The sequence below is a fragment of the Bidens hawaiensis genome, unplaced genomic scaffold, assembly GCF_021521415.1.
Source record: "Bidens hawaiensis isolate Kalapana, Puna unplaced genomic scaffold, B.hawaiensis_p1.1 tig00026854_1, whole genome shotgun sequence".
Lineage (NCBI taxonomy): Eukaryota > Viridiplantae > Streptophyta > Magnoliopsida > Asterales > Asteraceae > Bidens > Bidens hawaiensis.
In genome coordinates, this window is record NW_027494326.1 from 115,182 (window position 1) to 137,771 (window position 22,590).

Below are 22,590 nucleotides of genomic sequence, written 5' to 3' on the forward strand. Positions count from 1 at the left end.
AGCGACTGAGACCAATAAAATCCGAACAAGGAAAGAAAAAGATCGTGGTTGTGATTATTTAATTTGTAAAGGCTTGATCACTAGCTTTCTCATTTAGCATAGATTAATCAACAGAAAAAGTTTTCCATTCAAAACAAAAGATAGAATTACAGATTTATAACATCTCCCATAAAAGCCACCAACTTTGCAAAATATAAAAAAACTTAATATGAATTAAATGGCTCAAGATGCAATAACTTTACTCAAAAACAAAAGACACAAAAAGAAACAAGCTAGTCCCGACCATAAACAAAAGACAGCGCATTCATGATACTAGAGATTTCCACTGCTGTTTCAATCATCACGAGGTTCAACCACATGTCCCATGAACAACACTGCACCAGACACATCTTCCCTTATCACAAACAAAAACGGATGATCCGCCACAAAATCAACCATCTTGGGCTTCTCTGCGTTCCATGATGAACCCACGAGATTCCTCATCGCAGTGACCGCTGCAGCTTCAGTACCTTCTTCATTCACCTCCACATAAGATTTTTGAAAAATGCTTGCAACATAGAGCGGTTCTTCGCCAACAGCCAAGTCAGCAATTTCAGTCAAATCACAATCTTTGGTGAAAGGCAACTCAAGCCCTAATCCATTTAACATACCAGAAGCTTCAAACCCAAATTCGATCTTAAATTTTGGTATAAAAAACCGCTCGAGTTCTACTGCAATGCGTGGAATGTGTCGGTCTAATAAGTCAGATGTGGAACCCATTTTCTCTACTAAAGATTGAAGGCCGTTTTTAGCATCAGGTAGGAAAACATACATTGTGAACCGGCGTTCATCTTGACCGTGTTGATAGGGAAGACCCAATACTTTGAAATCATCATATTCAGGCACGAATTGTCTTTTGTAGCTGGTCATGAAAGGAACTTTAACTTTGTTGCCATCAAGGAGGTGGAAATCATCTTCTTTTGTCATTGATTGGTTAAACTTTTGACTCCATGTTCCCTTGAAGTAGATGGCATTTGCAAAGATGAGCCTTGTCAGACTTGTAATTGAACTAGGTGAGAGGACATTTTTTATAAGACCATTTGTTTGCTTTTCGGCCCATGAATTCACTTCACCAGCTACCTCGAAAGCCTTTGTTAATAGAAAAATAATATGTTAGCTATATCAATAAAGAATATGATCTAAAACTCAACTCAACGTACCTTATAAAAATCTGCTTGTTTGCAAGCCGCTTTATAAACGGTGTCCACCACCTGTTTAAAAGAAGGCTTGAGAGAAAGGGTTTTGTGAAGCCAAAGCCAGTTTGCGAACGACAATCGAGGTCCGCCATCTGGGCTTCCGTCGGCTAGGATTGAGGACGCAAGCTGCGAATAAAGAGAGTTGAGGTCATCGGTGGTACTTGTTTTGAGGAAAGCAAGGCACTGGTCGAGTGTTGGACCTTTGGAACCCGCGGCCAGTAAGCTGAGGACGGCATGAATGGAAACCGGAGAGAAAACAACGTTGGATTCGAGTTTCTTGGAGAGAAGGTGGGTGGCGAGTATGGTTGAGACGTGGGTTTGGTTCCTGATTATAATTTGTGGTCGAAAGGGAGTACAAGCGGCTTTTGTGTAACACTTTTTGAAGAAACACTAATCTACCCCGGGCAGATTACGGATAATCTGGGGGTTAAGTAATGTTTCCCACGAGGGTTAGGTCCCGCAAAGAAGGATGTTCTTCAGATGACCTGCAAAACAGACACCGTGAGCTCGTCACTGAGAAGGGGGGGGGGGTTTCTCCTTGTGACCACCCTCCGGCGTGAGAATCAGACAAGATTGCTCTGAATATAAGTGTATATTGAGAGAGATAGCTAGTGAAGGTAAAATACCAGATCCTACCATTCCAAGGTGTTGGAGTATTTATAGCCGAAGGTAGGTTTCCAAGCAGGTACAGCCAGCTGTATAATATTCCTGTTCTACCAACTATGGGCTACGCACGTGCCATGCTGGTTGGTGGGTAGGCAGCGGCTGATAGTGACAAGGCCGGCTGTGTACTGTTCCCTTTCCACCGACTGCAGGCTATGTGCGTGCCACGACAAGGGTTGGTGAGTAGGCAGCGGCTAATAGTGACAAACAGTACTAGAGCATGCTCCTCCTCGTACTGTTGTCGGTGAGCTGTCACCCTGTGATTGGTTCATGGGCTGCTTTGGTCAGATCTTGTCTATTTTGTCCATACCTTGGCAGGTATAGTACAAAAGATCTTCCAGAAGCATACGGACTGGCTCATTTGGGCGGGAGTATTCCCGCCTTGCTCATTCCTTCAGGTGACACTGAATTATTTAGTGCCTTGTTCGTGTAGCCTTGCTATTAGTGCGGGTAGCATTCCCTGATGGCTTGTATCCGCAGCTGCGGGGACAGGCGGGATACTTCACCATTGGGAGGCTTTCCCTGCGGGAACAGCTGGCGTACTGCGCGCAAGGTCTTCATCTCTGAGCATGGTGGGTCCTGCGGAACCAGTTGGTCCTTGCGCAAACGTCCCTCTTCAAGGTGAGTCTTGCGGGTCCAACTGGGCTCTGCTGGGACCTACCTCTTCAAGTCCCCCCAGTCCAATGTTCTTCTCATGAATTGTTAATAAGTGAGGTGAACTTTGGACTTAATCAAGGGGTTTTGAAAAGTATTTGGTTTTAAGGTTGTCCGTGGGGATTCTTCCCGCGGTTTCCCTAATGTCACGCAGAAATTCCCGACTTTTCTGCTTGATCTTTGGGTATGATGCGGGTAGGTGTGTAACCTCCTCGCAAGTCAGGAGCGTTGAGTTCCACTTGTGTAGATTCTCCATGAGGTTTTGGTAGTTTTGAACATAGTGATCAATTATGTTAAAACAACCAATTCCATCTTGGAGCTTCAAACAATCTAGTTCTTGACGTTCCCACTATGCGGGGATGTTATTCCCGTTTCCGCAAGCATGGCCCAGAAGATCCTTCTTGGTTTCAATTCCCTGCGGAGTGCTAGGTATGTGAAGGGTTTCGCCTTGACACTGTACCCGCACTCGTCTTATAGTTACTTTACTTCCAAGGTATTCCTGGCTTCAATTCCCTGCGGGTGCTAAGTATGTGAAGGGTTTTGCCTTGACACTGTACTCGCACCTGTCTTATAGTTACTTGGTTGCCAAGGTAAGGGGTATTTTCCCGCTTACTTTTGAATCTTTTTGAAATTCGAAGAGTTGGTGAAAGGATAAGAACAGTCCAAACTGTTGAAACGTCGTCCGACGGTTTCTTTTGACAGTGTCAGGACGTGCAGGAAGTTATGGCGACGTGACAGTATATGGTCATTCCAGGCGCTTTTTCAGGCGCGTGGGCGCGATTTTTCGGGCGCGTGGCCGCGAAATTAATGGCACGCGTCCTTTCAACAGCTGTTGCCAGCTTGCTCTTTGCCACGTGTCATAGTTTCATTGCACCTGCGATTTCTCTCTCTTCCGCATTAAATTCATCGCATTAATTGCGATGAGTATATAAAGGGCGAGAGGGTGCACCTTAGTCCACACTTTCACTTCTCTCTTCATCTTCTAAACGATTTCCGGCGAATACTCACTATTCCGTCGAGCATTCTTCTGAAATCGTTGTTCTGTACATCCAAAACATGTCCTCTACCCGTGATTTTGAGGCCACTGCCGAGGAGTCTGAGTTGTTCGTCGAGAACCCGACGTCGACGACCGAAAAGGACGACAAGAGCACTGCTGGCGAGTGCCAGTGCGCTCTTCCTATTGACCTCTACCAGTACATCGTCCGGAAGTTCATGCTCGAGCCTTTCGAGCCTGAGTTTCCGGAGCCTCATCAGACGGTGTACGATGCCCCCAAGGGCAAGATAGGGGTGTACGCTGCATTCTTCGTCTATGGGAATCTGAGGTTCCCATTGACGAAGTTTGTGTACCGTGTTCTGTAGAGACACGGTGTACACTTGACGGAGGTACACCCAATGGCGATTGCGAAGATCCGCCATTTCGAGTGGGTGTGCCTCATTATGGGTGTAGAGCCCCATGTCGACCGCCTGATGACCTTCTACTCCTGGAGGTGCATCCAAGGGTGGTACACCTTGGTCAACCGGATCAAGGGTCTGAAGATTTGCGCCACCGAGCGCAGTCTTCGGTCTTGGAAGCGGGAGTTCTTCTACATCTCTGCCCGTGTCGTCCCTATTGCGATGAAATTCAAGAACGGGAGAGCACTCCCCAACCTTCACGCCTCCAACTACCAGGAGGCGGAATGGTTCTCCAAGATTTCCCGGATCCAGACTCCGGTTTACCGGTTTGCGGAGTCCGGGATGGTGATGCTCGGGATGAGCCGGGTATGGAAGGATGCCGGCTCTGAGACTCCGCAAGTGCCGATAATCCTCGAATACGGTTTGAACTCTGTCCCTTACGGTATGCTTTATTTTATTTGCTAGGTTAGGGTTTTTGTTCTAACCATCTCTTTATTTTCAGAGGGAAACGATTTGCAGTCTCTCCTGCAGCCGCGGGAGGCTGGTGGTCCCGCTCGGATGGGTACTCGCGCTCTTGACGAGAACGAGTTGCCCATCCTTGAGCAAACGGCGGATCGGTTCGTGGAGGTCTACCCACCAGGCTACGAGATCCTGAGCGCCAGGCGGCCAGGTAAAGAACTTTTTAACCCTCGCCCTGTCAATGCTGAAACCTCTGCGGGAATTCCTCTAATTTTGTCATCTTCTGATGAGGAATCCGCAGATGGTCCTTTCTTGGCGAGGAAGAAGAAGGCTGCCGGCGGGAAGGGCAAGGTGAAGGTTGCCTTCACTGCCGATCCGGTGAATCGGTCCGAGTCAGAGACCGAGAGTGAAGAGGCGGCGGGGAACCCAGGTGGTGTTGAGACCACTGCTCCGGAGGTTGAAACTGCTGTCACCTCCGAGCAGCCCAGGATGACGACGGTAACCGGTACGAAGAGGCCGGCTCCATCGGGTTCGTCCCCGCCTGTTCGTACCTTCAGGCTCAAAAAGACCCGTAAGTGTTCATAACTTTAACTTCTTATCTTTCCGCTATTATACTTATATATCGTCTTCGTACAGGCGTGGATGCTACGGCATTCCAAAGTGGAGCGGGAGGGAGCAGCTCTGGACCCATGAAGGTAGGTTTGGTCAACCTACCCGAGGCGATGACCCAGGCGGCTGCGTCTGTATGCAGTATTGGTTCAGTTGCCCATCCTTTTGAGGCAACTGTTCCAACTGTATCGTCATCCCCGCCGGCTGTCAGTGCCATATTTACTGAATCTTTCACTGAGCCGGCGGTGACTATTTCTGCGGGCTCCTCCGCAGCGGCGACCACGGTTGTGAGTTCACCTCCGGTGAGTTCACCTCTGTTGGTTTCTACCGCGGCGGCCTCCACCATGCCTCCTCCGTCGTCGGCAACTACGGCCGATCCTTCAGGTATGTTTGGGGCTTCTCGCCAACCTCTGCCTCCTTCCCATCTGCCTGACTTCTTGGATGGATTTCCCTTGGGTTCAGGTGATGGGTTTGGCGGCTATCGGCCTGTTGTCGACCCTACAGGTGCGTAGGGTTCTTTTGGCCTTTTTTTTTTTTTTATATATATCATCTTTTCCTAACTGCTTTTTGTTTTTCAGTGTCGGATTCCAATGAAGTGTATGTTCCACGATGGAACATCCGCCGAGGGACAACCCTTCGCACGCCTGTGGAGTGCGTGGAGTGGGCTCGTCACGCAGCTCCCAGTGGTGCGTTGGGGGAAGCAATGGCTAGCTACCAGGAGGGTAGGCTAGCCAATGACCTTCGGATTCTCCTGGCCCGGATGCAGCCGCGCGTCGAGCTGCTTTGTCGTGAAAACGACAAGTTAAAGGCTGCGCGTATCCAAGAGGTGGCTCAGGCGCGGGCTATCCGGGAAGAGAACAGGAGACTCTCCGCCGTTGCTGCGGAGAAGGAAAAGGCCTTCAAGGCCCTCGAGGTTGAAGTGCAGGCCCGGCTCGAGGCCCGTTCCAAGGCTGCTCAAGCTGTTAATGAACAGCTTAGGTTGGCTAAGGAAACAGCGCGGAAAGCAACCTAGAGGGCCACCAAGGCTGAAGCTGTTGCTGAGCCTCTACGCATCGAGAATGAGGAGCTTAAGGCCAAATTAGAGGGGCTCCAACAGGCTCATGATGCCTTGGCCATGGAAGACGCCAAGAAGCTCCAAGAGATCTTGGACCAGAGGGGCATGCTTGACCACACTGAGCGTAAGCTGAAGGGCGTCGAAGAGGCTGCCGCTAAAGATGTGTTGCTTGCCAACCTTACCAAGAACGAAGCCGAACGCGCCCGTGATGAAGCTCAAGCTGCCCTGCAGGAGGCTCTGGTTACCAAGGAATGGCTTCTTCGAGAAGCGTTGTCTCAGGTATGCGTAACTTTAAATATCTTTACGCTTTTCTTTAGAAGAGTTTTTGATATATTTCTGTTTTGTAGGTTGTGCATCGGGTGTTCACGAACACATCGTATGACGATGCGATGAGCGCAGCCCTCAATGCTTCTCATGAGGATGGGGAAAAGGCTGGCTTCCTGCTTGGTCTAGGGTTTGTTGAACAAGGCATTCCGCCTTCCAACTTCCCTCTTTACAATGTGGATACTGAAGCTGCATATGACCAAGCAGTGAATCAGTATGCTGCCTTCCCGCATCCGGTGGTGGAGAAGGTGAACGAGATTGCTGCTGCTGATGATGGACTAGCTATCCTTAAAGCTTTCCTTGAACCGTCACACTCTATTGATGGTGCGGGTCCAAGTGGAAGTGGTCCTGAAGCTTGATCCTTTAGATCCCTTTCCACCATTAGAGTAGATTTTTATTTTTGTATAGCTTCTTTTGTATGCGGGTATGTACCCAGCAATCTTTGTAATATTTGAATTTCGATGGAATAAAGATTATTTGCTAATGCCTTGCCTTGTTTATTTCGCGCATATTTTGATTTAACTTAGCAATTTCTTTAGTACTTAGATAAGTTAACTTTTCAACGTGGCAGATAATAAGTTAAAGTTTTGCTTCCTCTTTCGTGATTGTGCGGATAAGACCGTCACTTGCACTTAGTAGGATGGCTAAACTTTATCTATATCTGACCTGCGTGGAAGTTTTCCTCATCTTTTCCTTTGAAATCTTCTAAGTGTTTTGAATAAGTTAACCTTTCGACGCGCGGTTGCCAATAGGTTAAAGTTCAGTTTCCTTTATCATGATTGTGCGGGTAGGACCGTCACTTTCATTTATTGGGATGACTAAACTTCACCTATAGCTGACCTGCATGAAGGTTTTCCTTAGAAATTTTTACCGTTTTATGTGTTTATGCGGATTTTGCCGCCTTCCACACGCAACGACTTACTTCTTCCCATATTTATGCGGTGAATACCGGCATATCAGTGTGGGAAGTTCATAAGTATAAAGGTAAGGCTATCAACACAATGTGAAAGGAGAATCATTTCCATTAGAAGTGGCTCTAGGCCTTTTCTTTACAAGTTTGGAATTGATCTACATGTAACATTTGCGTAATTGAGCTCCATTCCATGTTCTTGGGATAGGAGTGCCATCGAGCCTTTCGAGCCGGTATGCGCCTTTTCCCAAAACTTCTTTGATAATGTATGGTCCTTCCCAGACCGGTGCCAGTTTTCCCGGGCGCTCTTGGTTTGAAGCCTCGTTGTTACGCAATATGTAGTCTCCTACATTGAAGTTGCAGATTCTTACCCGCGTGTTGTAGTACTTCTGCATTTGTCGCTTGTAGTTTTCTTCACGCGCTGCGGCTAAGTCTCTGCGCTCCTCGGTTAGCATAAGGTCTAACCGTCTTTCCGCATCATTGTCTTCTGGCTGAATCAAGACCCTTGGTGAGGGTAAACCAATTTCGACTGGGACCATGGCTTCAGTGCCATAAGTGAGGCTGAACGGGGTTTCTCCCGTACTGGCCTTTTTCAGCGTTCTGTTTGCCCAAAGGACGTATGGAACTTCGTCTACCCAGCCGAATCTGTGTTTCAGGAGTCTTTTCTTTATGCCTTCGACGATGCTTTTATTTGCTCTTTCCACCTCACCGTTACCTTGCGGGTATGCCACTGAGGTAAAGGTGTGGGTGATTTGAAGTTCTTCTAACCACTTTTGTAGGTTCTTGTCAGCAAAGTTGGTGCCGTTATCACTCACCAAAGTCTGTGGAAGTCCAAAACGACAAATAATAAATTCCCAAATAAATTTTTTAATATGTTTTGCGGTTGTTTGGGCTAAGGGTTTTGCTTCTATCCACTTGGTGAAGTAGTCGATGGCTACCACTAGGAACTGAACGTTTCCTTCTGCTGTAGGAAATGGGCCTATCACATCGATGGCCCACTTCTGAAATGGCCATGAAGAGGTGACTGGAACAAGTTCATTCTTCGGGCGATGCGTGTTGGGTGCGTAGAGCTGGCAAGACCTACACTTTCTGATGTATGCCAGCGCATCCGTATGCATCCCCGGCCAAAAGTATCCCGCGTTGTTTAGCTTAGCTACAACAGCGCGTGGACCTGCGTGTACTCCACAGATGCCTTCGTGTACTTCCCTTAGGAGGTAGTCAGCATCTTGGTTGTCTACGCATCTTAAGAGTGGGCTAAGAAAGTTACGTCTGTAAAGGACGTCATCGATGAGTTGATAGTTTAATGCTTTACAACGTATTTTTCTTGCCTGTGTTTTTGACTCTGGTAGTATACCCGCTGCAAGGTAATTTTTTATTGGTGTCATCCACGTTTCTGTACCGGTTTGGATGACACAAATTTCCTTGTGCGGGACTGATGGTGCTTCAAGGAGTTCAATGCGGATGTCCTTTCCCAAATGGGTGAAGGCTAATGATGCAAGCTTGCTTAACGCATCCGCAGATTTGTTTTCGCTACGCTTGACGTGTATGACTTTACAATTATTAAAATCGCGCATAAGGGTTTTTGCTTGTGCAAGGTACAGGGCCATTGTGTCATTCACGGCCATGTACGTTCCGTTTATCTGATTGGCTACTAACATGGAATCTACGTGGGCTTCCAAGTTTTTCACTCCCATTTTACGCGCAATTTTCAGCCCTGCCAAGAATGCTTCGTACTCGGCTTCGTTATTCGTACTTGGAAAGTCCAGTCGAATAGCGTAAGTGTATTCTTGGCCTGCTGGGTTGGTTAATTTCAACCCTGCGCCTGAACCCTCGTTGCTGGCTGCTCCATCAGTGTAGAGTCGCCAGACATCATTGATGTCCTGTGCTGGGAAGGGTTGAGCCTCCTCCTGGCACTTTTTCTCCCGCGAAGCGGGGACTTCTGCAATAAAGTCGGCCAGGACCTGGCCTTTTATAGCTGGTCTTGGCTTGTACTTTATCTCATATTCCCCCAACTCAATTGCCCACTTGGCTAGACGTCCCGATAATTCGGGTTTGCCTAGAACGTTTGCGAGTTTGAAGTTGGTGAGAATGGTGATTGGGTGACCCTGGAAATATCGTCTCAGTCTGCGTGAAGTTTGTACAAGTGCTAAGACTAATTTTTCCAAGGTGGAGTACCGGGTTTCTACGTCTGTTAGGACACGGCTAACATAGTAAATAGGTATCTGGATACCTTACCGCTCTACTAGCAGGACTGCCCCGGTTGCTCTATCTGTAGCAGAAAGGTATATGATTAATTCCTCCCCCGCTTCTGGTGCTGTGAGCGTTGGGAGTTCGATCAAGCATGACCGAATTTCCTGAAAAGCTGCTTCCGCTTCTGGTGTCCAGCGGAAGTGCGTTTTCTTTAAACAGTTTCTCAATGTAGATACGAATGGGAACGACTTATCCGCATGGTTTGACAAAAAGCGGTTAAGTGCGACTAGGCGTCCATTCAGTGTCTGAGCTTGCTTGATGGTAGTAGGTGATTCCATTTTGACAATGGCTTCGACCTTTTCAGGGTTTGCTCTGAAGCCATCTTTAGTAACAATGACTCCCAAGAACTTCCCTTCTTCCATCCCAAAGGAACACTTGCTCGGGTTGAGCTTCATGTTTATCTTTCTGAGCGTGTTGAAAGTTTCTTCGATGTCTTTCAACATCGCTTCTGGCTCAGGGCTTTTGATGACCAAATCATCCATGTATACTTCCAAGTTTCTCCCAATTTGGGCATGAAACTCTTTGTCCATCAGGCGTTGGTATGTGGACCCTGCATTCTTATGTCCGAATGGCATCATTTGATAACAAAATGTGCCATCGGGCGTCCGAAATGCGGTTTTGTCCTGATCATCTACAGCCATGTGGATTTGATGGTATCCCTTATATGCGTCAAGGAAGCATTTAAGGCGAAACGGTGCTAATGAATCCACTTTGAGGTCAATTTCGGGTAACGGGTAACAATCTTTGGGGCATGCTTTATTTAAATCTTTGAAATCTATACACATGCGCCATTGTTTATTAGCCTTCGGTACCATAACGGGATTTGCAACCCATGTTTGATATCTACTAACGCGTACGATGCCCGCGTCAAGGAGTTCCTTGACTTGGGTTCTACACGCGTTAGCCTGTTCCGCCCCCATTACTCTGCGCTTTTGTATGACTGGCGTAAAAGCCGGGTCACACTTGAGCTTATGCTCTGCTTTACTTCGAGGTACACCAGTCATGTCAGCTGGTGTTCACGCGAAGATGTCAGCGTTTCTCTGTAGTAAGCGTTTGAGTAAGGTGCGCGTAGGATCAGCGATTGTTGGGCCAATTGTAACAGCCTGGTCATGGTATTTGCCATTGAGGGCCCATTTTTCTGGTTCGGTGATGGTTGGTTTAGCCACCTTTGGTTTGGGTTTAGATGAGCCGGATGCGATGCATACCTGGGGGATACCGGTGATCATCGCTACCCCTTCAGCAGTTGGCCATCCCATCATGCCGTGGACTGAAGATACCACGGCGTTGAATCTTGCCATCCCGTCTCTCCCGAAGAGAATGTCGTATGTGTTATGTGGCATCCTCATTACAACGAAGTCCACGTCTTCTGTGCGGGAATATTTCCCGTCCGTGAGAATGACGGGGAAAGATAGGATACCAGGGGGGTGTTTGTGCTGCCGTCGAACCCTTCCATTGAGGCGTAAACCGTTTCCAGGCGTTCTTTGTCTTCGTCGTCTAGCTTGTCGAAGAACTGCCTGTACATAACCGTTGACGAGGCGCCGTTGTCAGCAAGAGTGCGTGAAGTGATGTAGTGCCCCAGCTGGCTTTTGATGACGATAGGGCCTTCTTTGCTGGGTCCTCCTGGCACTCGCGGGAAGCGCACCTCAGCTTCCTTCCACGCGCATGGTTCTGTCGTTCGTCTTTTTCTTCCTCTGATGTTGCCATGAACCATGTGGATGCTGATGTCAACGGGCTTTCGTCCATTGCCTTTATACCGGTTATCATTTCTTCATCCATTCTTGATTGATGCCACAAGGTGTGCAAGTCTTCCATCCTTGACGAATGTTTCAACAATATCCTTCAAGGATGTACACTCCTCTGTACTCTGACCCTTTGTCCCGTGAAAGTCACAAAATTTGCTCTGATCCGCATTAGGTCGTTGCCGGATCATTGGAGCTTTTGGCCATGGGAGTTTTTCGGTAGCAAATATCTCCGTGACGCTTTTGGTAAGTGGTGTCCAACGGTGTTTTCGGCTTGAAGGGTGCGTGTTATCCCTTCCGCCAACAAGAGGGCGAGAGCTGGATGAGGTGTCAAAGTTTACCCTTGACTGCCAAATACCTAGCTTCCTCTTTTTGTTCTGCCGGGCGATCCGAACATTGTTTTCTCTGGTCCTCTGCGTGTAGAGATGTGTACTCTGGGGAAGGTCCCTACCCAGTTGCTTCTCCGTCTCGACAAAGCGCTTGGCCGCCGTCATGATGGCATCCCATGTGGATGGCATGCCGTCCTTACCCGTCAACGTGCGGATAAGCTCTGGGTATTCGGCACCCTGGATGAAAGCGGCGCGAACAAGATCTTCACTTATGTCGCCCAGACTCAGCTTTTTGGAGTTGAAGCGAGTGATGAAGTCTAGTAAAGATTCATTCTCCTCTCTGACGCAGTTGAGGATCGTCCACTGTTCTTCAGTATATTTTCTCTGTTGACTGAAGTGTTGGCTGAACTTGTGCTAAAAGTCCGCCCAATCATAGATGTGGTGGACCGGTAAACGATCGAACCACGCCCTGGCCGCTCCAACCAGCGTCATCTGGAACATATAACACCACGTGGGTTCCGTCCAGCTGCTGACGGTTGCCCCCGCTATGAATCTGTTCAAATGATCATCTGGGTCGGACATACCATCATAAGTGCCGATGTTGGACATCTGTTTGGCACTTCTCGGGACGATTGCTTCCACAATGTCCCTTGCAAACTTGGACTTTCCCGCGTTTGCGGCAGTTGGTCTAAAGGTTTTGGAGAAGTCACGTGGGTTTCCTCCCGCGTTCCTTGGTTTAAAGGTTTCTCCAAAATTTCTTCTTGGTTAGAAGTCCGTTTCCGTACGCTTCCCTTTTGCCCTGTGGCGAGGGTTTGCGTCGGTGTCGGATTCCTCCCGATCATCATCCGAGTACTCGCACTCACTGTTCATATTGAGCTGTTGTCGAGTACTTCCAAATTCGTCAGCCTGTTGGAGTGAACGCAAACGTTCATCCAACTCAGCTTGGAACTCTTTCTGACGTGCTTCGGCCCACGCCTTAACTTGATCGAGTGTTTGGCGAGGGAGCCTCGCCTGTTTCTCCAACTGGGCATCAGTGAACCCCAGTGAAATATTGTTTACTGCACTTGCCCCGGCTTGGGTAACCGGGGTAGTGTTCATAAAATTTGTATAACCGCCGGTGTTCCCCCTAGTAGCTGGGGTTGTGGTTACCGGGGTTTCTTGGTCACTTACTGGCCTTGGGACCGGAGTAACGTTAACCATTTCTTCAGAAATTTTGAAAAAACTGAGAATTAGTTCTAGCTTTTATGCACGGATGGCGCCAATGAAGAAACACTAATCTACCCCGGGCAGATTACGGATAATCTTGGGGTTAAGTAATGTTTCCCACGAGGGTTAGGTCCGGCAAAGAAGGATGTTCTTCAGATGACCTGAAAAACAGACACCGTGAGCTCGTCACTGAGAAGGGGGGGGGGTTCCTCCTTGTGACCACCCTCCGGCGCGAGAATCAGACTAGATTGCTCTGAATATAAGTGTATATTGAGAGAGATAGCTAGTGAAGGTAAAATACCAGATGATCCTACCGTTCCAAGGTGTTGGAGTATTTATAGCCGAAGGTAGGTTTCCAAGCAGGTACAGCCAGCTGTATAATATTCCTGTTCTACCAACTATGGGCTACGCACGTGCCATGCTGGTTGGTGGGTAGGCAGCGGCTGATAGTGACAAGGCCGGCTGTGTACTGTTCCCTTTCCACCGACTGCAGGCTATGTGCGTGCCACGACAAGGGTTGGTGAGTAAGCAGCGGCTAATAGTGACAAACAGTACTAGAGCATGCTCCTCCTCGTACTGTTGTCGGTGAGCTGTCACCCTGTGATTGGTTCATGGGCTGCTTTGGTCAGATCTTGTCTATTTTGTCCATACCTTGGCAGGTATAGTACAAAAGATCTTCCAGAAGCATACGGACTGGCTCATTTGGGCGGGAGTATTCCCGCCTTGCTCATTCCTTCAGGTGACACTGAATTATTTAGTGCCTTGTGCGTGTAGCCTTGCTATTAGTGCGGGTAGCCTTCCCTGATGGCTTGTATCCGCAGCTGCGGGGACAGGCGGGATACTTCACCATTGGGAGGCTTTCCCTGCGGGAACAGCTGGCGTACTGCGCGCAAGGTCTTCATCTCTGAGCATGGTGGGTCCTGCGAAACCAGTTGGTCCTTGCGCAAACGTCCCTCTTCAAGGTGAGTCTTGCGGGTCCAACTGGGCTCTGCTGGGACCTACCTCTTCACTTTTGGATCAAAGGCTTGAGCTGGATGAAAGTGGAAGGCCGGAAAATAGAAGACATTGTTGGACTTGAAGAAGAAGAAATTATGCGGATGAATTGGAGAGTAATGTTATCGAACCCTACTTATTCAATTTCTTAATATTATCTAAAATTGCGTTTCCTTTTTTTTTTCTAAATCACCGTTCAATTAAAACAAATTATTATTAATTTTATTTATTGACACATATCTTGAATTCTCCTTAGCAATATTTTTGACTTAATATCGTTTCTTTGTATTCTCTTTTTTTACTACTTCTTAAACTTTTAAAAGTTTTAAAATTGCAAGTAAAGTTAGATTTACTAGATTTACATGCATGAAATTTAAACAATTAGACGATCACCGCATTATTTATATAACTAGCTAGCTATCTTAAGACCGGCGTATAATTGGGGTAGTCAATTATATTAAACTAGCTTTTAGCCCGTGTTATGTGGGTTTATTTAGATTTTTGTTTCAATGAGTCAAATCTTTCTCCCCACTGAAGTAAAAGAGAATATCGAGTTGTAACGACGAATGTTGTTCATAAATAATTTGCTTTTAGAATCATTTGATTGAAATAGTTCTTCATAGTAAGGGTTTGATGTTTTTCAAAACTAATTTGATTTTAGCATAATAATAATTACAAAACATGAAGCCTTCATTGCAAAATAACATTGTTTCTAGTAAGAGTAACTTTTGACACACTAATGGAACTCCGTCCCATTGAACCATCATCTTCGAAAATCTAGTATCAAATGATGGGATGAGCAAGAAGTGGTTCGTATGATGTTCAAATGTGAGTCATCAAGCTCAAATTCATTAATAGTTTCAGATTTCGGTAGACCATGGCTTTTTATAACTACAAATATAACCATATGTTGCAGAGCCCAACTTATAAGAGGCAAAGAGTGATATGTTCCATTCCCAGTAGGCAGTAGCCATAACGATACTACTTATATATGTCATGGATCATCTTCTCAAGCAGTCTTGTGCTTCTTCTAGACAAGAATCAAAGAACAATCTTGCTGATGTCTAACACATAACATCTTAAATATCTAAAACATATGTATAATTGGATATGTAAGTAGAGCATGTAAGTTAAAAACCTTTTTTAGCTTGCACAAATCCACACATTTTATTTAGGGGGTTAAATGCTAAATTTCTTAGATGATCTTGGGGGATACATCAACACCAACAGAAGTCGTGATTGGATCATTTGGTATATATCACAGCATATTGGTGAGAGAACATCCGAGAACTACAAATATACAACACAACATTGAATATTGATATAGTAAAATCTCGATTTAGAGGCGGTTGGTCTCTAAGGTGGCTATGAGGGGTGTCGGGAAGGAGATGGTTAAATACCTCGGTGACTTTCAATTTGGGGTGGGAGTCCCCAGTGGGGCAGAGACCGTGCTTCATAGCGCGAACAGGTTTCTAAATCAGTTTCATTCGGATGGGTCATTGGCTATGCTTACTGTTGATTTCTCCAATGCCTTCAACTTAGTAGATATGACGACCCTTCTACATGAGGTTCGGAGTCGATGTCCTTCCATTTCTCTTTGGGTGGATTTTTTATATGGGCAGTCGGCTAGGTTATATGTGGGTGATACTTTCATTAAATCCACCACTGGGGTTCAACAGGGGGACCCTCTTGGGCCTCTCCTTTTTGCCTTAGCTTTGCACCCACTTGTTCACCAAATCAGAGATCGGTGCAAGCTTCTCTTTCATGCTTGGTACTTGGATGATGGCACGATTATCGGGGATACTAGAGAGGTAGCCAAAGCATTAGATATTATCAGGTCTGAGGGGCCTCGTTTGGGTCTTGAATTAAACGTTAAGAAAACAGAGTTATTTTGGCCAACATGCAATGAGGTGAAGGCACAGGAGGGGTTGTTCCCTTGCGGGATTGGAAGGCCGGTGCTTGGCGTGAAACTCCTTGGTGGTGCTGTAAGCCAGGATGCGGGGTTTATCAGCAGTTTGGCTATGAAAAGGTCATCTAGCGCTGTGGAACTGATGAGCTGTCTCCCAAGACTTCGGGATTCTCAATGCGAGCTTCTTTTGCTTCGCTCATGTATGGGAGTCGCCAAGCTTTTGTTCGGTTTGAGAACATGCCAACCTATGTATGTGGGGGAAGCTGTTTCTATATTTGACAATGGTCTTTGAAGGGCGATTGAGGACATCGTGGTTTGTGGAGGTCCGTTCTTTGGGGATCTCCAATGGAGGTTGGCATCACTTCCGATCCGTTATGGGGGGTTGGGTCTCTGTTCGGCCGAGGATGTATCTACATATGCTTTTGTGGCTTCGAGAGCACAGTCGTGGTGTTTGCAAGACCATATTCTTCGGGGTTGTGATATTTATGGGTTGGACTCTGATTATGGGTGTGCGATGGATCGTTTACGTACTTCACTTCCAGATTTTGATCTTAGCGGGTTCTCTAATAAGGACACCGCCCCCCCTAAAGCCCAAGAGTTTAGAAGTGAAGTTTGATCTATCCCCTCGCCAAAAGGCGGTGTTTGAATGCCTTCGGGCTCCTCGGGCTCAGGATTTTCTAACGGCCATCCCCATTGAAGGATTAGGCCAACGTATGTCGGGTTTGGAGTATCGGGCTATCCTTAAGTACCGGTTAATGATACCTATGTTCCCGACGGATGAACCTTGCCCAATTTATCGCAAGGACTGTTTGGATTCTTTTGGTGACCATGCGGTGCATTGCAAAGAATTGCCTGGCTTTAAATACAGACATGATCTGGTTAGGGATGTTCTGTGTGATGTTCTAAAACGGGCAGGGATTTCTACTAAAAAGGAGGCCCCTGTTAACTTTCTCATGGATCCTATTGAAGGGAGGTTTACTTTACGACCAGCTGATATTCTTGTGTTCGGGTGGGCAGGGGGGAAACACGCCTGTGTGGATCTTACAGGAGTGTCTCCTCTTGTTGGGCTCAGGGACCGTGGGTTTGTTGTGGGTCAGGCTGCGTTGAAGGCTGAATCGGGCAAAGTTGTTAAACACGAGAAAACTTGTTTAGATAATCAACATGTCTTTCTACCATTTGCCTTTGATACATTTGGTTTTCTGGCTCCAGAGGCTGTGAAATTTTTGAGTAGGGTTCAGCGCGTCGTACACGGAACCTCTTCAGCTTCTAGGTCCCAAAGCTTCGTTTTTAGCAGGATTGGCTTTGCTGTTCAAAAGGGGGTTGTGGCGCAGCTTGTTGCCCATTTGCCTGCCACTTTATTGTAATCGTTTTATAGTAAATTATATAAAACTTCGATTGTGATTTAGCAATAAGATAATAAACTGTATGGTGAATTATGATTATTTAAAAACTATGAAAATGAAAAGAAAAAAAATAGAATTTACTTGTTAAAAAAAGGCTGGTAAAACGATATTATGTTGCTATGTTAGGTTTAGTAGAAAGGCTATATGTGTGCTTTCTTTTAGTTTAGTTAGATAATATTAGAATATGAATAACTAATTTAAAAATATACATTTGAACTCCCCATATAACTAAATATAACTACCAATTTTTGTTTGAGTTATTTGAGTATATATATAAGGGTATGCTTTGCTTCCAGATTTTGAGTCAAATGATAGTAGATCAGTTGACTTATTTAAGTAAAGTATGTGTACTCCTATGCTTATTGATAGGATGTGACACGTTTTTGAAATTTTGATTCTTTTTATTTAAGGTTTTTTAAGTATAATAATTTGAGGATATTTGAGTTTTAGATTTAGTTTTGGTATCGTAACGAATTGGACAGTAATGTTATCGAACCCTACTTATTCAATTTTTTTAATATTGTCGAAAATTCTGTTTCCTTTTTTTTTAAAATCACCGTATTCAATCAAAAAAAAATATTATTATTAATTTTTTAATATTGACACATCTTGAATTCTCCTAAACAATATTTTTGACTTAATATGGTTTCTTTGTATTCTCTTTTTTAGTTATCTTAATTTTATTCAAATATTAAAATTGTAAGTAAATATATATTTTTTAAAAGTTATGCGTTTTAGATTTACTAGATTCACCATCAAAATGGGTATTTAAATTTCCAATATGTTCACTTGAATGGAATTTAAACAATTAGATTATCCTTTATGGTGAGTGGCTTCGAAACTCCTCCCCAGTGTCATATAGGTACTGGAGGCTTCAAAGTCTCACCGCAAAGATGCCCCTCTATGGTGAGGGTGTTTCGAAACCCCTTTAATTTTTTTTATAAATTTAATAAACCAACAAATTTATTAAATACAATACAAACTAAATTAAACTTAAAAACATATACCTAAAAAAATCAACTATTTTTAGTCGTTTTCGCCGCCGTTTTCATGTTTGTTTCTCCAAATATGTTCAACCAAATCCGATCGAAGACTTAAATTCGTTTTCTTTTTTCGTGTTCTTAATAAATTAGCAAATTTCTCATCTTCGTTTAGTGTTGTCATCGGATCCGGTGCATCGTTGTACGCGAGTTGACAAATCGCCGTCGTGCATTTTGGCAATGGAGAAAAACCCGGGCTACCTCTCGTGTCTTCCCGTTGTTGAAAAAACGCATAATCGCGTTCTAAATCACCAACTATTAGTAAAAAAAGTTGGCGAGTCATCCGAAAACGGCACCGGAATCGTTCCGATTCAAAAGTCGCGTCCGGCGAAAAATAATCTTTCATCAACTGTTCATGAGCACCTACACGATCCCGCTGAAAACAAGGCCGTCTTGTTCGCGGTTGTGAGCTTTCGCAATGCTCGACTAAGACTCGGGCAACATCTAGAATAGCACAAAAAAGCACCTCATCCCCTGAATCCGAGTCTGAAATAATGTCGGGATCGGGGTAGAAGTCGGGTGTTGAAGATGATTAGGAAGACATTTTATTGGAGAAAATTATATAAGTTTTGAAGATGTGTAGGATATGTTTAAGTTTGTAGAGATTGAGTGAATGATATCACTCAATATATAATCATTTTTGAGTTAGCCGTTGAAGGGGAGGGGGCCCACCAACACCACACACCGTGCCGACCGTTAGAAGGTTGGGCATCACTGCGCGCCACCACCAAGGGCACCCCTTGGTGGTGTTCAGCTCCCAACGACGCCCGTCTTCATCTCCTTATGCGCCCCATAGCGAGGGGTCTTAGACGATCACCAGACATTATTTATATAACTTGCTAGCTAATTAAATTATTTAATAACTAATTATGAGAAATTTGATATCAGAAGTGCGTATATGTCTAACTAAATATGAGATAATAATAAAAAGGAGATAAACATAAGCAAATGTATTCTAGTCTGACTATGGTTTCTTTACTCATCCTCAAGTTGGAGCATGAAGGTCACAAGTGCCCAGCTTGCCAAGAAAAACTTGAAGTTGTTGAGCACCTAACGGTTTTGTAAGAAGTTCAGCAATCTGGTGTTTGGAATCAATACACTTCGAAAGTATTTCATGAGACTCGACTCGTTCTCTAACGAAGCAACAATCCATTTCCACATGTTTGGTTCGTTCATGAAAAACCGGGTTATTGGCTATGTGACGAGTTGCTTGATTATCACAAAATAAGTAGGGGTGGCATGTAATTGCTTTAATAACTGACTTAGCCATAAGACTTCACTAACAGTGGAACCCATAGTGTGGTATTCTGCATCGGTCGAGGAGTGTTCCCCAACTGACCGTTTCTTGGTTTTCCATGAAATCGGAGCGCCGCCCAATAAAGGCACATATCAGTACAAGAACCCCTCATGAAGGTGCGTCCCAACCAATCGGAGTCGTAATAGGCGACTAGGTCTAAACCACCATTTTTTGGAAAGAAAATTCCTTGACCCGGGGTAGCTTTTAGATAATAGAGGATACGTGTTGTGGCTTCCATATGCTCTTGTCTTGGATCCAAGACAAACTGACTAAGGAAGTTGACCGAGTAAGCGATGTATGATTGGGAAAATTGAAGGTATAAAAGACGTCCATTGATACATATGTATTGGTGTGCATCTGTCTTCTCACTTTCAACACAATGATCGAGTTTTATATGTTGTTCCATCGGGAAAGGGATAGGATGGCATCCGAGGAGACCACTATCTTCAAGGATTCCAAGGGTGTACTTCTGTTGACTTAAGACCAGACCGTCTGTAGTTCTTGCCACCTATACACCTAAAAAATATTTTAGGATGCCATGGTCTTTGATGCTGAAACGTTTATAAAGAAAAGCTTTCGTTTGTTGAATCTTGTCAACGTGGTTCCCAATAATTATCACGTTGTCAACATATAGTAAAATCGCAACAATGAGCGTCGACTCGATGAATAAAAATAAAGAGTGATCGGCTCTGGATTGTGTGGAGCCATTCTCGATCAAAGCAGACGTGAATTTTTGTTACCAAGTTCTGGAGGCCTGTTTCAACCCATAAAGAGATTTAATTAGTTTACATACTATGGTCTCGTTTCTTTGTAGAACCCTTGTGGGATTTTCATGTAGACCACCCCTTTTAAATCACCATGTAGGAAGGCATTGTCTACATCAAGCTGGTGGTAATCCAGTCTCGTTTAACGGCAATGACAAGTAAGGTTCGTACATGTCACATGTTTGGCAACCGGTACGAACGTATCATGAAAATCGACACCTTCAATTTGTGTAAACCCTTTCTCCCCAACACGTGCCAGTAAGCTGAGGACAGCATGAATGGAAACCGGAGAGAAAACAACATTGGAGTCGAGTTCCTTGGAGAGAAGGTGAGTGGCGAGTATGGTTGAGACGTGGGTTTGGTTCCTGATTATTGTTTGTGGTCGAAAGGGAGTACAAGCGGCTTTTGTGTAACACTTTTGGATCAAAGGCTTGAGCTTGATGAAAGTGGAAGGCCGGAAAATAGAAGACATTGTTCGACTTGAAGAAGAAGAAATTATGCAGACAGATGAATTGGAGAATGAGGAGAGTAAATTCTTTTTATAAATATATCAAACCCTATTCATTCAAAATTTGTTTCTTTTTAACATTTATCTAAAATTTCGTTTCCTTAAATTCTCCTAAATAATATCTTCCACTTTTAACTTTGTTTTTTTTAATTATCTTATTTATTTATTTAATTTTCTTTTTATCTTAGACTTTTGAAACTACTTAAAAATATAACCGAATGAGAAAGGCCAACTTACAAGTTACAACTACCTGCATTGCAAGTAATTTTAAGGAGCACAAATGTACTTATTTACAGTCATTCCAATTCCACATGACCAGCTGCAAAAGGATTACATATTTATATTCAATACTCTCCTGTTGTGACTGATTTGGTGATACAAAAAAGAAAAAGGTAAAACATTAATCAACCTTCACAAATACAACATCAAGTTATAGAGACGAATCAGTTGTATAATATTAAAAACTAATTTTTTTTATAAAAAAAGAAAAGAAATTGTTACCTATATTGATCTACGATAAATACAACTTGGTCTAAAAATTAAAGCTAATTGATATTACCAAATTGCCACCAAATCAAACTTTATTAATGAGTTTTCAACTTCAACACTTTTAAATAATAACTATTTAGAAAATGTTACGACGTAGAGGCAATGCAAGAAGAGTTGAAACAGTTTGTTCGACTGGGTGTTTAGGGTCTTATTGATAAATCAACTCGGGTGAAGAAGGTGATCCCGAAAAAAATGGGTATTTAAGTGCAAAAAGGATGACTGTGGGTTTATTGTTCTAACCAAAGCAAGATTGGTGGTTCAAGGATTTAATCAACAAGAACCATTTGATCGATAGTCGCTTCAAACGAAGCACTGTGGATTGTACTCTTTTTCATAAGACCGTGGAAGATGATATTCTCTTTGTCCAGATTTATGTTGATGATATCGTTTTCGTCTCCACAAATGACAACTTATGCCGGGAATTCACACTACTAAAAAACTGAAGCTTTTTCGACAAAAAAAATAGTAGGTAAATTGTTGGAAACACATATTTGCGACAAAGTTCCGAGGAATCAAATTTGTAGGAAAAACGCTACTAGGAAATATTTTTCTAAGTAATTTCCCACAAATATTCCCACAAAATAGCGACAATCATAATCTGTCGCTATATTTCCAACAAACCACCGAAGACAAGGCTTTTAGATTATTCCCATCTTTTAGCGAAAAAGTAGTCACCAATCAAAATTTTATTAATATGTTGCTTTATTCATTAATCATAAAAGTTTGGTAATCATAATAGTTAATTTGTTTTCGTTTCCGACAACTTTACGACAAAGCATTTTATTTAAATATAAAAAATTTTAAATGTACAAACAACTTTCCGACAAAAAAAACTAAATTATTATTTTTTTTTTGTTTGATTTTTACCTGGGAATTTCCGACAAATTTTAGATTTTAATTTATTATTTTTTTTGACAAAACTCTGACAAACATGAAAAAAAAAATATTTAAATTAGTTATTCAAAAAAGTTATAAAATGCTAAAATTCCAAAAAAAAAAAAATAAAACATGATTTAAATTAAGCAAATCTTTATAACAGCCTAACAAAATAACATATGTTTTAACATGTCAAAATGCCAAACAGTCAAAACTACTTATCAGCAAAATTTTTCATAAGCTCTTTAAACCGTCTTTGTAGTTTCTCACGTTCAGCCCGCTTTTTTTTCCAAGTCTCTTTCTATCTAAAATTGTAGCTTCTTGCGTTTGGCCCGCTCTTTTTCCGCGTCTCCTTCCATGTGTTTCAAGCGGTTTTCCAAGTTTTGTCGAGCCTCTTGTTATTGTTCGAACTTGCCTTGAACATCTT

At 43.9% G+C, this 22,590-nt stretch overlaps 1 pseudogene; it reads right to left on the bottom strand.

Moving 5' to 3' along the window:
- Nucleotides 1–251: 251 nt before the first annotated feature.
- LOC143574147 (serpin-ZX pseudogene) lies at nt 252–20,702 on the bottom strand (annotated as a pseudogene).
- Nucleotides 20,703–22,590: the final 1,888 nt, after the last annotated feature.